Raw genomic sequence first — 12,357 nt, 5'->3', positions numbered from 1 at the left:
AGGGAAGTTCTTTTCAAGAAGAAAGCAAAGACTGGGCTACGTCTCCCTTTAGTGGGTGAGGCCAGGGCTCCTGCTGGCGCTCCCACTAGGCCTGATCTACTTTGCCAACTCACCAGAGGAAGAAGGTTGGTGAGTCAAATCCTGTGAACCTGACGATATAGATCCTGGGTGCCAGGCCCAAACCAATCAACACCCAGCCCCGCCTCGGGGGTCCGTGGAAGGCAGGACGATCGTGGAGCGGACAGTCGCGTGTTACACTCGGGGAAGAGCAGAGCAGGAGAGGGAGGGCAGGGACCAGGGTTGCTGCTCAGGCGGGCACCTCAGGAAAAGGGGGGTCGGAGGAGGGGAGGGAGTCGGAGTACCTGTGAGAGGCGTTTCAGAGCTGTTCTAAGCAAAGACCAAAAGTGCAAACATTCGGAAGGGGAGTCGGGCAGGGTGGCCAGCCCCTCGAGCAAGGGGAGAGAGGGGTACTGGGGGAGGCCTGGGGAGCCAGAGACCACAGTGTGCACGTGAGTTGTATCTGAAGTGTCACTGGGGGGTTGGAAGGTTGACAGAAAGGAAGTCTTTGGGTCTGAAAAGCTCGCGCTCTCTGTGACAAGGCTAGAATCTAGAATGCGGTGGCCAGAAGCCCTTGTCCCAGTCACACAGCGGGAGGTGGTGGAGGTTCTGGAGGTGAGCAGTGAGGAGGGGAGTCAGGCTAAGCTGTGAAGGCGAGTCCAAAGGGCTTTCCACTGCGCTGGGCAGGCCAGACTCCACAGTCGCCGACCGGCAGGGAGCCTGGAAGGGGCTAAGTCTACGGCAGTTCTCTGGGGACAGACAGGTTTGGAAGCCTCCTGGCGCAGCTGCGAGAGGGTGTTGAGAAGCACACAGACGCATCAGCTTGTGTTCAAAGCGAGAAAGGAGAGCAGGTGGGTCGACACAGTCATGAGCACACAGATACTGTCTATTCAGAATAAATGTGAGAAGGGCAAAGGGAATGACGGCCTTGGGGGCGGGCACGACTGTGGTATCCAGAATTCCGGTAAAGTGTTTGTTTTTTCCACTGCGCCTAAAGTGTTTGTCTTTTAAGGTACACATTACTACACTCAACAACCTGGGTTCGAGCCCCTGCCTCCCACCGGCGGGGGGGGGGGAGGGGGAAGCTTCACAGAAGAAGAAGCAGAACTCCAGGCATCTACCTCTCTATCTCTCCTCCCCCACTCCAAGTCTATCTTCCCATCAAAAAAAAAAAGAGGAGGAGGGAGGAAATGGGTTTTCACTGCCGAAAGTGGTCAGCGGCAGAAAATGCTGCTCAGAGTTCTGGTGGTCAGAGACTTCAAGCTGATTTCTGAGATAGGAGACCACGGATGACAGTCACAAGAATGATTTCAGCAGGGAGGAGGGTGTGGGTGTGGGTTCACGGAAAAATAACTTAGGGTCAAGGAGATGCTTCAGCCTGTCAGAGCACAGACCTGGGTGCCTGAGGTCCCAGAGGCCCCAAGCCAGACCCCCGACGCCGCCATGTGCAGGAGCAGAGTCGTGATCTGGCTCCTCTCCCCTCTCCCCTCCTCCCCTGTATCTCTCTTTCCTCTCAAATCAGTACTTTTTTTTTAATCATCTAAAATAATTAGCCACCACAAGTGTAGACAACCCTCCGAGACACTGTTGTTATATATATGAAAGAAGCAGCAGTAGCATCTCTGAGCGGCTGCCCAAGAAAGGTCATTTGCATTCAGGAGTGTGGGGCGGAGAGCTAGCCCTCGGAGCATGCTGCCCTGCAGGAGAGTGACCCAGGTGCAGGTCCCAGTACCACATAGGAGTACCACGGCTCTGGAGAAAGCTTCGGTGCTGTGGTGTCTCCCTGTCCACCCATCCACCCATCTGTCAGTCCGTTTATCCTTCCATCTAAAAACATCAGCCTGAAGCAGTAATGCCCCAGAGACTAGAGGGAGAATGAAATGGCTCACTCAGAATGAGTACTGGGGCAGTAGGTGATGGTTCAGACGCAGGACGGCACCTGGAGAAGAGGTGGTCTTCCTGGACCACAGAGACCTCAGGCGGTTTTGCCAGCTGGGAAAGTAGCATGAATGGGCAGAGGTGTGAGCAGGAAAGAGTAAACAGTGAGTGACAGCGGATGAGTGTGGAGGAAATCATTCCTGGCTGCTTCCACGGGTATTTCCCTTGCACTGAAGGCATTAAAGATCACAGACTGGGAAACGGCAGGGGTTGGCAGTCTGGAGAGAAGTGAACAAAGGAGTGGTCCCTAACAGTGAAGTGGGCTGGTAGGCACCACGCTCCACTTGGGCTCTGAGGTCATCAACTTAAAATGAAAGCAGTTGGGGGAGTCTGGAGGTAGCTCGGCAGGTTAAGCGCAGGTGGTGCAAAGCGCAAGGACCAGAGAAAGGATCCCAGTTTGAGCCCCCGGCTCCCCACCTGCAGGGGAGTCGCTTCCCAGGCGGTGAAGCAGGTCTGCAGGTGTCTGTCTTTCTCTCCCCCTCTGTCTTCCCCTCCTCTCTCCATTTCTCTCTGCCTTATCCAACAACAACAGCAATAGCAACAATAATAAAACAACAAGGGCAACACAAGGGAATAAGTAAATGTTTAAAAAAGAAGTTAAAAAAAATGAAAGCAGTTGGTAGTTTTTCTGCTTTTCTCCACCCGGTTCTGGCTACTAAAACACAAACTTTGGGTTGTGACATGAAAGCAACACAGTGGGAAGGGGGCAGAAGAGCCTGGGTGGGTGAATTCAAAGACCTGCAGTGGCGGCCATCGCATCTGGGCTGGAGGCGGCGGCAGACCAGCCCCAGGGGTGCGGTCAGGGGACTGGAGACCCAGACTGGCAGGAGAATCACTGTGGTGTGGAGTTCAGAGAAAGGGGGCTGGGGGGGGGGGGGGGGCCGGCGGAGCTGCAAATGAACTGGGGGAAGAATCAACAGTTACCCCAATAAAGCGTACAGTGAGAAGAGCAGAAGCAGGAGTTTAAGAATGAGCAAGAGATTTAAGGAAATCAAGGGCAAGGAACTGAGAGGTCTGGCTGTTGTCGATGAACGTCTAGAATAGGAGAGCAGAGAAAACTGTCAGGGCAAACACTGAATTGTCAGAGAAGGGGGACAGGACTGAGGAATCCCCCAGGAAGTGCAGCAGAGAGGGACCCATGGGCGGTTTGATAGCACAGCTTGACAGGAACATGGAAGCCACCAGGTTGGAAAATGTTGCTTAAACTTCAAAGACTCGCCACTGGGAAGTAGCAGTACATAATCTGGGAAAATGAAAGTGAGGGAAAGAACAGGGACTTGCAGCTATCTCACTCAAGTATAAGGAGCTGTGGTGCAGAATGCTCAAAGGATGAAGGCGGGACTTGAACTCCCCAGCCTTACCCTAGGCCTCTCCCTTGCTAGGCCCTCTTGGGAAAGCTTTCTTTTCTTTCTTCTCTTCCTTCCTTCCTTCCTTCCTTCCTTCCTTCCTTCCTTCCTTTCCTTTCTCTCTCTCTCTCTCTGTCTCTCTCTCAACAGTTTTATTTATTTATCAGTGAGGAAGGTAGAAGGAGGGAGAGAAAGAACCAGACATCACTCCAGCACATGTGCTGCCGGGGACTGAACTCGCACCTCAAGCTTGAGAGTCCAATAATTTATTTGCTGCACTACTTCCTGGACCACAGAAGAGGTTTTCTAAGTTCCAAGCATCAAGTCATGGGAACACACTTGATACCCAAAAGCATTTTATGGATAATCCCATTTTAAAAGATACAGCAGTCCCTAACTTGGCAAATGGCACATGACATCTTTCGAGCTTCACAGAAAAGCCAATTTAAGCAAATTTTCCCTCAAATTAAAATGGTCAGTGTAACCATTCTCTGTTCCCAGACACACCCACATTGTTTCTTAGTCAAACACTCATGAGACAATGTCACTGGGGCCATCTCTCAAAAGTCAAACCTGGTCCCTTTCACAATGGGAGTCGATGTCTAGTTTTGGAATCTGCTGTGTACAAGTCTCTGGGGGTTTTTTGTTTGTTTGTTTTGTTTTGTCTTGTTTTGTTTCCTAGCAGGTGCACAATACATGCTAGTCTGTCTACTGAGCCTGGCTTAATCTAGCTTCTCCTAATACTGTGCGCTAATGAGCCGTATTCGCCTGCTCACACACATACGGACGCAGGAAGCTTTAAGCAAACAGTACACCAGAAATACGTTAAGCGCTATCGTACTAATCGCCTGGAATTACTGTTTATCCCAGTGTGTGACTGTGCTTTAATAAAACACTTCTCTGCAGACATGAAACCCTCTCTGCAGAAATGGGACATTAGGCAGAAGAAGGAGAGAGCTATTTTTCCACTTGTCATTCCTCATCAACCTATTTCAGCGATGGAAAATTTTTAGAACCCAGTCGACAGACACGTGGTAATTATGCAAATTACCCTGTGAATTTTTCATGGTCCCTTGCCAAGTTTGAATACCTGTTTCCACAGTGTTCTCTGGTTCTGCTGCCTCCAGCCCATCCAGGCTGTCCTCATCTTCCACTGCAGTTCTTCCTCGACTTCGAGGCCTGCAGAAAATAAATGCATATAGTTAAGTATAAGGTTTGGGGGCGCAGAATTCTCCTCAACATAAAGTACAAGTCGAAGGTGTGTAAGACATTTAAGCAAATTTTCCCTCAAATTAAAATGGTCAAGGTAACCCCCCTCTGTTCCCAGACACACCCGCACTGTTTCTTAGTCAAACCTGAGAAATATTCCATCGACCCAGGAGACAATAACAATAGTCAGGAACAAGGACAAATGCAGGGAAGCTGCAAAGCCACATGTGAGGCGAAGAACAAGAAGACAGATGGACATCGAGGCCCACCAGGTGCAGGGCCGGCCCACTGGCAGCGTGCACTTACAAGCATGCCGGTGCCCGCTGCAGTCCCCAGCAATGCTCTGCTTCTCTGTGTCTCTCCTCTCTCATTAAAAAGAAAAAAGAAAAGCAACGCCTGAATCAATCCACACCGATAGTTTCAAGTGCAGAATAATCTCAGCGCCACAACAAGGCACAGATGACCATCGCGTCTTAAAAGGCAAGACCCGGCCCCACGCAGTGTCTGTGACTCACTCCCAGGGCAGAAGCCGAATAAGCCCTGACAGGAGGCGGCAGCAGGCAGCCTGCAAGTAGCCCGGTTCACAACGGAGACGGCACCCATACGGGCGTGGGTGGCCAAGAGCCCGGCTTCACAAAGTGCAGGATCGCTGAAGTTTCAGGCTCGTCTTCCTTGCAACACTGGCACTGCAACGCCCTGATCAGTTCTCTGTGTGGGCACACACTACGCTCAGCAGGCACAGAGGGCACGGCTAACGCCAGCCACGCGAGCCTGCGACGGACCGCTGCACACGCAGCTCTTCAAGCTGTCTTCCACACAGGAAGTCAGACGGACGGGCTCTGTGTGAGGCAAGGTTCACCAGCTTTAAAAAGATGGCCTTACTAGAGAATACATCCTCTTGTGGGGTGCCAGGCGGTGGCACACCTGGGTAAGCACACGCTACAGTGCGCAAAGACCCAAGTTCAAGCCCGTTTCCCACGTGCAGGGGGAAAGCTTCATGAGTGGTGAAGCAGGGCTGTGATGTCTCTCTGTCTCTCTCCCCTCTATATTTTACCCTCCCTTCTCTAGTTATCTCTTGTGTCTCTAGCCAATAATAAATACATGAAGGTTTAAAAGAGAATATATTCTCTTGCTGTAATGGAATGAAATTGAAAATAAACAGAAATAAAATGTGTAACATGGGAACTCATGGTTAAAAGTAACTAAATATCCCACTAGTTGAGGAAAAATTATAAGGAAATTAGGAAATAATGAGAATTAAGTGAAAATACAGCATACCAAAAATCTGCAAGACTCAAGTAAGCAGTTAGTGGAGGGAAATTCAGTGCCAAATAGTTATGTCAAAAATAAGATCTCAACGGTTCTCTTAGTAGAAACCCCCACTTTAAAAATTTAGGGAAATCGGTGAGTCAAACCTATAAATAGAAGGAAAAAATTAAAAAGCAGAAAAAAAGATGAGTAGACGATAAAGTTGTGGTCAAAGGGGGCAGGTGGTGGCGCACCTGGTTGAGCACATATGTTACAGCGCACAAGGACCCAGGTTCGAGACCCCAGTCCCCACCTGCAGGGGGAAAGCTTTGCGAGTGGTAAAGCAGGGCTGCAGGTGTCTCTCTGTCTCTTTCTCTCTCTATCTCCCACTTCCCTGTCAATTTCTATCCAATAAATAGTATCTCTGGGAGTTGGGCGGTAGCGCAGCAGGTTAAACGCAGGTGGCGCAAAGCACAAGGACCGGCTTAAGGATCCCGGTTCGAGCCTCCGGCTCCCCACCCGCAGGGTGGTCGCTTCACAAGCAGTGAAGCAGGTCTGCAGGTGTCTGTCTTTCTCTCCCCCTCTCTGTCTTCCCCCCCTCTCTCCATTTCTCTCTGTCCTATCCAACAACAATGACATCAACAACAATAACTACAACAACAATAAAAAACAACAAGGGCAACAAAAGGGAAAATAAATAATAAAAAATAATAATTAATTAAAACCTCTATCCAATAAGTAAATTTTAAAAATTTATTGTCAAATTCTATCAAACTTTAAATAAACAAACAATAGTTATACTAACTTTAGAAAGTAATGAAGAACTTAACTCCTTTATGAGGTGAGCATTATATTAATAGCAACACACACACACACACACACACACACACACACACACACACGCTTGACCTTGTCAAAACCCCCCAGCAGGAGCTCCCCAAAGACAAGGGCCTGCCTGAGTTGAGCTGACCTGCCCACAGGTAGGGAGCTGATCTCCACCGGCCTAACAGGCCTCTCAGAAGTGAGCCCACAGCCTCTGGCCGTGTTGCAGACGGACCGCTTGGTGTTGCACACACAGCACAGACAGAAATAGCACAGAAAGGCTTTGGAACAACCCTGAGTGACCGGAGCCACAGAAGGCTACCTGGGCCTCGGTACCAGACCCACCAAGCCCGACAGCCTGCTTGGGAACCAGGGCATCAACAATGCTGACAGTCCCCATGAGACACTTTTCTCATAACTGAAACCCAAAATGTTTGGGAGGCAACACACAAATGCCTGGTATTTAAAAAGAAAAACAAAATATCGCATCCGGTGAGAAAGTTGGATGCTACCAAGGCCACTGGCACAGGTAACGGTGATCTGACTTCACGGCCCTTTAAGGCAGCTATTGTAAGGTCTATTCAGATGAGAAAGTTTGAACAGGCTTTGAACAAAGCTTCAAATAGAAAACATCAGCCAAAAACCAGAAGTTACGAAGAACCAGGCAGAACTGATGGGAAAGTTCAATTACAAAATGCAAAGAAGAAATTATTGTACTTCATTACATTAATAGTTATATTAAACATAAATGCTCTGGAGGCTCGAAATAAAACATGGAGATCCTCAGAACTGATTCAACAGAGGCCACGGCTCACCCGAGAGCAAGAGAACACACTTGGCCAGGCACAGGGACCTGGGTTCAAGCCCAGCGTGGCATGGGAGTACCACATGTACCATCAAGGGAAGCTTGAGGGCCAGCTGTGGCGCCCCGCCCCCCCCCCCGGAATTATTTTCTTAAAACTGGTGGTAGGGCAGGGGGGCAGTCTGCCAAAAGCTGAGGGGCCACAGAGTTCCAAGGCTTAGACAGGCGATCAATGGATGCTAAGAGCCTAGGAAGTAGAGCAGTGGATCAAACCCTGGGATTGTCAAGGTAAACCAACCCCCAGACAACCTGCTAATAATAATAAGCATTACGCCTCATTCTCAGTAGGCTCGCACTCCCCCCGTCCTGGACCCTCTGGGGCTTCGCTCACTCTCCTCCCCACTTCTCCTGCTCCAGGCCACTTGATCCTGCATCTGCCGAGCTCGACCACATCAATGCAGCCAGAGCCACCTGGCCAGGGCTCACTTCGTTCGACCTGTGTCCAGAGGGCCAGGCCCGGGAGGTCAACCTTCCAGTTTCACTCCTCTGCCACCAAGTCGCAGATGCTACCAGGACACCAACCTGACCTCCCCAGGCAGGCGACCTCACCAATCTGTCCCAGAAGCCACCTCCCCAGAGCCCTGCCCCACTAGGGACAGACAGACACAGGCTGGGGGTGTGGATCCACCTGCCAACACCCATGTCCAGCGGAGAAGCAATGACTGAAGCCACAACTCCCACCTTCTGCTCCCCATAAAGAATTTGGGTCCAGACCCCAGAGGAATAAAGAACAAGGAAGCTTCCAATGAAAGGGAATGAGATATGGAATTCTGGTGGTGGGGATTATCCTATAATCTTGTTAATCATTATTAAATCACTGACATAGAGGGTCGGGCAGTAGCACAGCGGGTTAAGCACATGTGGCGCAACGCCAGGACAGGAATAAGGATCCTGGTTCCAGCCCCTGGCTCCCCACCTGCAGGGGAGTCGCTTCACAAACAGTGAAGCAGGTCTGCAGGTGTCTGTCTTTCTCTCCCCCTCTCTGTCTTCCCCTCCTCTCTCCATTTCTCTCTGTCCTGTCCAACAACAAACGACATCAATAACAATGATAGTAATGACCACAACAATGGTAAAACAACCAGGGTAACAAAAGGGAGAAAGCGGCCTCCAGGAGCAGTGGATTTGTGGTGCAGGCACCGGGCCCCAGCAAAAACCCTGGAGGCAAAAAAAAAAAAATCAATAACACACACACACACACACACACACACACACTGGACTGTAAGCATTAGACCCCAAGTTCCACCCCAGCAGCCCGTGTGTGCTGGAGTGACGCTCTGGTTCTCTCCAGATAGACGTCAATATAGACGTCTCCATATGCCCGCATGTCAGGAGGTGCCTTGCGTACATGAGGCTCTTGGTTCAATCCCCAGCACTGCACAGAGCACAGTGGGAGGGTAGTGGTCACCAGGAAGTATTTCAGTCGCTGTGCGTGGCCTGAGGCAGAGCTCAGCGAGAAACGGAAGGGGAAGGCAGAAAGTGGGGGCCATTCCGTAGTGCCTGGGACAACTGCTTCCGATCCCTGTTGTCTCTGGGTCGATGACATCTTGTTTTTAATCCTCTTGAGCATTGCTTTTTATATACAAATAAGACCAGCCTTCTGGGGGAGGGGTTCACTTACAGACCCCACAGACCTTAGAAGAGAATCTGTAAACATTATGAGTAAATCCATACATGTTTAATACCTTTAAATAAATCTCTCGAATGCCAGATTACCAAAACTCACCCCAGATAAAACAAGGTAACTCAAGAACCTTATAACTAACGCTCAAAGAAATGTAATTTGTTGAGGAAAACCTTTGAAATAGTAATCTCCAAGACCAGGTGGTATGACTAGCTAATTGCATGAAACTTTCTACAATAAGTTAGCATAAAACTCTACAGAATCTCTTCTAGAAAAACAAAAACAAAACCAGGAGGGAACAAGTCCTCACTCATTTAACAAGGTCAGTGATGCCTTCACGGTAGAACAAGGTGGGCACAGCACGAGAAACAAAGCTACATACCAACATCCCGAGACATCAAGGGCGTAGCAACCCTCAAAAACACGGACAAATCAATTTCCAGGCCACTAAAAAGAACAACGCACAGCTGGGCAGCCATTTACTCCCCAAAATGCAATCTTTATCCAGTAGTCAGAAATCAAGCGAGTACTCGACCGTACTAACAACCTAGGCCCCAGGTCAGCAGACTGTAGTCCCAGCCAAATCTAGGCCTCTGCCTGAATATCCTCTCCCAACGAGTCTCACGCTCTACTCCTCCTTCCGGCTTCCACAAAACACCTTCAGAAAGAACTCGGCTCACTGGCAAACACCCAGAAAACGTCCACTTTCTGGGCTCACTGCTGCTGTCATCCACCATTATGTTGATACCTGTTTGTTCTTTTAACTAATCTGCCCCGTGATCTTTCTGAGGGTCGGAACTCTGTCCTATATGCCGGGCCACACTTCCATTCTATCAGCACCGGCTACAGCTCTGAGGCTCAAGTGACACATGCAAAACACAGTGGCCCTTACTCAGAAGGAAAATGATGATTCCGTGCCTGGACTTGAGGAACTACCTCAACATTCTGAAGATGACAGAGAACAGAAAAATAAAAACTCCACAAGAACTCAAACGCTGAAAGAAAATGAGTGACACAACACTGCATGTTGGGTCTTTACGGCAAAGGAGAAATAGGCGGGTCTCACACCAGCTGGGGACATACAACGCTGGCATCGTTAGCGCCCACAGCCAGAGTCGACTTAGAAGACACGAGGGACTCACTGGCAAGGCGGCGGGGTTGGCAGACGGCGTTCCCCACTCGCCACGCCAAGCAGCGGCAGCAGTGACCAGTGAAAAAGCAACGGGAAGAGGCGCCACAACAGGCAGCTGCTCAGAAAAGCTGTAGCGGGGAAGCACAGCGAGCCTCACGGGCGGACTGGAGGACGGGCCAGACGGACCGAAAGACAAACGTGGACGGGAGAGAAAAGGACAAAGAATGTGAACAGGCCCGAGGGAGATGGAGCCAGTCAGGCGGCAGGTATGGCAGGACGTTCGGCCGGACCAGGTCGTCAGGAAACTCCAGGAGATGAAGGGTGGGCACTGACAAGAGTCCGTGGCGCTCAGGGTGGTGGGAACAGAGGTCGAGGCTCGCGACAACAGCCAAGGAAATAAGTGGAACAGCCGGCACAGAAGGCGAGGTAGCAGCATCCAGACCATCAAGAGAGAAAGGAGGGGCTCCCGCCCGGGCTGCAGCTTCCCGCGCAGACACGGCCCGCCGGGTGGCACAGGCGCCAGGGGTAGCAACACACAGGCGGGGAGAAGGCTGGGGGGCGGGGGGCTCCATGAGAAAGGGGCTCTGCAGAATCTCTGGCCCCGCGGGTGGTCTGCACGCTTACACAGGCCTGTGGGCACGCGTGACATGACCAAATATCTAGACTGCTGTATGGACAAGGCGGGACCCGCCGGTGCCCTTGACTCCAGGTGCGGATAATCCGTAGGAGTTAGCGGAGCAGGCTAAAAGCTGCTTCTCCTTGGCAATCTAGGGGCGAGGGTCTGTCCCCACACTCCTGGAGTCCAAGGCTCACGTCACAGCAAAGCTCCCCAAAGCAGAAAGCTAGCGAGCGCATCAACGATCCTCTCACAGGAGACGCTTGGTGATGCATCAGAAGTGCATGAGGACCCAGGTTCAAGCCCTGTCTCCACCCACCTGCAAGGAGGAAGCCTCAGGAGTGGTGAAGAAGGGCTGCAGGAGTCTCTCTTCCTCTCTCTCTCCTCCTTTCCTCTTAATTTCTCTCTGTCTCTACAAAAAAAAAAAAAAAAGATTAAAAAAAAAGGGGAAAAGTGGCCACCAAGAGTGGATGCATCATCATCATCATCATCATCATCATCATCATCATCACCACCACCACCACCACCACCACCACCACATCACTTCTGGGAGTCACATGCAGAAATAGCTAGTATATGGGGTTTGGAATTTATTTTTAATCATCATTACAAATGGCTCCTAATTTTCAACCTCTGGCATCTAAACAGTCTCCTGTGTCATGCCCAAAACTATGAATCAAAACCTGGTAGAAGTTGAACTTTCTGCACCCAGCATATTAGATTACAAGTTGCCCAAATTCCTTCTGAGCATTTGGTTCAATAACTTGATTTCTATTCACGCATGAGCACATACACACACATGCACACAGACACACATGCAATGGCTGAATCACAGCATCACCACTGTTCCCCAAATAAAGTCTGATATGATATGACTCACCCCTGAGCCACCCAAAATATGTCCGCTACGAGATAACATTAAATAATTTTCTTGGGGGGTCGGGCGGTAGCGCAGTGGGTTAAGCGCACGTGGCGCAAAGCACAAGGACCAGCAAAAGGATCCCGGTTCGAGCCCCCGGCTCCCCACCTGCAGGGGAGTCGCTTCACAGGCGGTGAAGCAGGTCTGCAGGTGTCTGTCTTTCTCTCCCCCTCTGTCTTCCCCTCCTCTCTCCTATTCTCTCTGTCCTGTCCAACAATGAACGACATCAACAACAGCAATAAAAACCACAACAAGGCTACAACAACAGGGGCAACAAAAGGGGGGATAATTTTTTCTTAAAAATATCAAAACAGTAATTTTAAAAAAGATAATGGAAATGTTTGATAAAGAATATAATCAGCAGATTTTTACAAAGAATAAAATAGCTTTCAAACATCAGACATTAGGGGGCCTGGCGGTGGCGCACGGCGTTAAGTGCACATATTACAAAGTGCAAGGACCTGCACGAGGATCCCGGTCCTGGTTCGAGCCCCCGGCTCCCCACCTGCAGGGGGGGGGGGTCACTTCACAAGCGGTGAAGCAGGTCTGCAGGTGTCTGACTTTCTCACTTCCTCTCTGTCTCCCCG

General features: G+C 50.3%; 1 long non-coding RNA gene across 1 annotated transcript; it reads right to left on the bottom strand.

Moving 5' to 3' along the window:
- Window positions 1-2,629: 2,629 nt before the first annotated feature.
- LOC132536619 (uncharacterized) lies at window positions 2,630-11,709 on the bottom strand. Its single transcript, XR_009548121.1, has 3 exons — window positions 11,171-11,709; window positions 4,432-4,520; window positions 2,630-3,030 (listed from the first exon to the last, which is right to left on the bottom strand). It is a non-coding gene; the product is annotated as an uncharacterized LOC132536619 (long non-coding RNA).
- Between the last annotated feature and the right edge of the window lie 648 nt (window positions 11,710-12,357).

This window comes from Erinaceus europaeus, unplaced genomic scaffold (genome assembly GCF_950295315.1).
Source record: "Erinaceus europaeus unplaced genomic scaffold, mEriEur2.1 scaffold_1061, whole genome shotgun sequence".
Taxonomy (NCBI): domain Eukaryota; kingdom Metazoa; phylum Chordata; class Mammalia; order Eulipotyphla; family Erinaceidae; genus Erinaceus; species Erinaceus europaeus.
The sequence above is the reverse complement of the archived record's forward strand: the minus strand, read 5'-3'. Positions and strand labels throughout refer to the sequence as shown.